The following is a 2,913-nucleotide window of genomic DNA, read 5'->3' on the forward strand; positions in this document are numbered from 1 at the left end:
AGTTTTTAATGAGAAGCCAGTGAGGGCCTGGACAATGAAACTGGAGACATTTTATGATGATTCTCCTGGAACATACAGTCTACAGCAAACTACATGATAACCAACAATATTTAATTGATCTGCACTCTTTTAATAACCAAAAAAATTACATCTATGCCTATGTTTTATGCACATACCAAATGTTACATCTACAAGACGGGACATTAACGAGTAGAAACTTGGAAGCAGATACCAGACTCACGTGTCAAGTTTATGGTTTGTGGGAGTTCGGTATCCTTCAGAGATTCTGAATAAAAATAAATTATTGAGCAGCTTCAATAAGCAGCCGCAAAGACATATAGTACAGAATGAAAAATATGGGAGCTTGACTGGCAAGAATGTGATGATTGATTTAGCATAACCAAACAGAAGACGTTTTTGTGAGAGAATCTATGGAAATGAAGCAGTACTAAAACGTGTTTGTGTGTGTGTGTGTGTGTGTGTGTGTACTATATGTGAATCTTTGGAAATTAAACAGTACTAAAATGCGTTTATGTGTTTGTGTGTATGTACTATATCATTAGACTCTAAAGACATGCTGGCACATGTTGCATAGGCTGTAAAAAGGTTGCAAAACAAAGGTGGGTCTACTGACACAACACAAATCCTGGATCTGAACTCTTTCTTGTAGGTTAAATAAATAAAAAATATACCCAGATGATTACCTACCTATTTGTGTTTAAGGTATCAAGAGATATACTGTAAACATCCTATTATATGATATGTTATGATAGCCTACGTAACAGGCCCAACAAAGCAGCATATTGTGAAGCACAAGACGACTTCAGTCAGTTGAGCTGTATTTATCAAAACAGGTAAACTGGGTTCAATCCGTTAAAGGTACTGTACCGTAAAGTAATTCTGTAGTCCAGTGACTTCCGTGATTTTCTGGTCAGCAGTCAACACAAGTACACGGTCTCTAACGTTTTCCGAGTGGTAAGACTACTGAATTGTTGAAAAACATCGCCCTCTGGCGCTCTTAAGAATTAATCGCAGTGACGATTAAGAATTAACTAATACTACAGCGTCATCATCAGGTCACAAAATGTACTGCACGCTACATTAAACAGAGACCAACACGCGACTCCACCCAAACTAAATGCGCCTGATCCAGCAAACCAGTCCTTCAGGGCAGGCAGGCGTATTTGAAAACTACAGTATGTGTGTAATGGAACTAAACTTTACGTGTGCACCAGCCAGCTCGGTACTGTGAGGCGAGAAAAAAAACTGCCGAAACCCGGGATCGAACCAGGGACCTTTAGATCTTCAGTCTAACGCTCTCCCACCTTCCTTCAGAAGAGTGGTCTGGCCATAATTTGTAGAGGGCATTTTTCTATCTGTGAACATAAAGTGTAGCAATGACACTGTAGTCCATGTTATCTCAAAACATACGTCATCTTAATTATATCAATATTACAATGTATTTACATTGTAAATAATTACTTATCCATACACATAAATACAAATAGCACAATGTATTATCATACAAGTTTATTAGTTCACCAATGAATCTAGCTGCATAATTTACCTCCTGATACAACTCATGCCATCTTTTTTGTCGGGAGAAGGTCCTCTCCCTTGATGGCCAAACTCCTGTTCGGGCAAAACTCTCCAGATGCGCAAGCCAGTCAGCATTCCTCATGCCTTTGTGTGACTTAGTTGAAGCCATGTCGTTGCCTGAAACAATACAGAACATGTTAAACTGACTGTCATTGTAGCCCGGCAACACAGCATTATCCCTACTGTTGTGTTAATTTCATGTTAGCTAGTTTTGTGTTCCTGGTCCAAAATGACCACCACATTATAGCAGTTTATAAATCCAAAATAATGCATACTGTATCATCTCCTAATGTTGTGATAGATCTTTTGAAAACATGACAAGTTTTGAACTTCTATTTGCTATTTATGGCCTGTGTGCCTCATTGACCTGAGCTCATACAAATTGTTTTGTAGTTAAAAGCATAATGTATGGATTATTTTGACTATAACAAATACTCAGATTAAACATTGTGTTATTTCAACTGTGTCCATGTGATAAAATGAACATGTGCCTGACTGTAATTTTATATGCATATTGTATTCTCATCCATTCACTTATGACTGGTAATTTTTTTACCACAGGTATATAAAAGTTAAACAAACACCCAACAGTTATCCAAATTTATTTTGTGTTACATTTTATGCCAGTGTTACAGTAAACTAACAATGAGATCTATTGTACATTGAAAGTTAACGTTACTGACAATAATGTACAATACCCAATCTGGATGATAACATTAGCTATAGCTAACGTAACGTTTGCGTGCAGACTAAAGTTACACAAAGTCAGACAAAATCGTATAAAAACTATTTACATTACAAATTGAGCTGCGGCAATTATACACTATTACTTACACAATGAGAGTTAACGTAAACTTACCTGAGCGTAAGGTAGTTTTACGGAGCATTCTTACTATTCCTAAAATAAACAATAAATACAATAACTATAAATAACATAACGTTACCTGAGCGGAATATAAATAACAGCGGTGATGTTTATGCTCAACGTGTGGTGATTGGTGTATGAAAAGTGGACATTGCCATTTCATTGGACGGCCAAAAAAATAGAACATGAGCGGAGATTGGATGGAATCTGCTCACGCTCAAAGATGGACAAAAATGGACTATGCGCGGTGATTGGTTTATGAAAAATGGACCTTGACATTTCATTGGACGGCGAAAAATGGAGCTCGTAACGTAATTGGTTTATTAAAGATGGAGCTTACAGACGAACAGCTGTCAGAGGCAAAAAAAAAAAAAACTGCCGAAACCCGGGATCGAACCAGGGACCTTTAGATCTTCAGTCTAACGCTCTCCCAACTGAGCTATTTCGGC

At 37.5% G+C, this 2,913-nt stretch overlaps 1 non-coding gene across 1 annotated transcript; it reads right to left on the reverse strand.

The window, feature by feature from the left end:
• Nucleotides 1-2,840: 2,840 nt before the first annotated feature.
• On the reverse strand, nucleotides 2,841-2,913 carry trnaf-gaa (transfer RNA phenylalanine (anticodon GAA)). The gene has a single exon. It is a non-coding gene; the product is annotated as a tRNA-Phe (tRNA).

The sequence above is a fragment of the Pimephales promelas genome, chromosome 8 (assembly GCF_988280905.1).
Source record: "Pimephales promelas chromosome 8, fPimPro1.hap1.1, whole genome shotgun sequence".
NCBI lineage: Eukaryota > Metazoa > Chordata > Actinopteri > Cypriniformes > Leuciscidae > Pimephales > Pimephales promelas.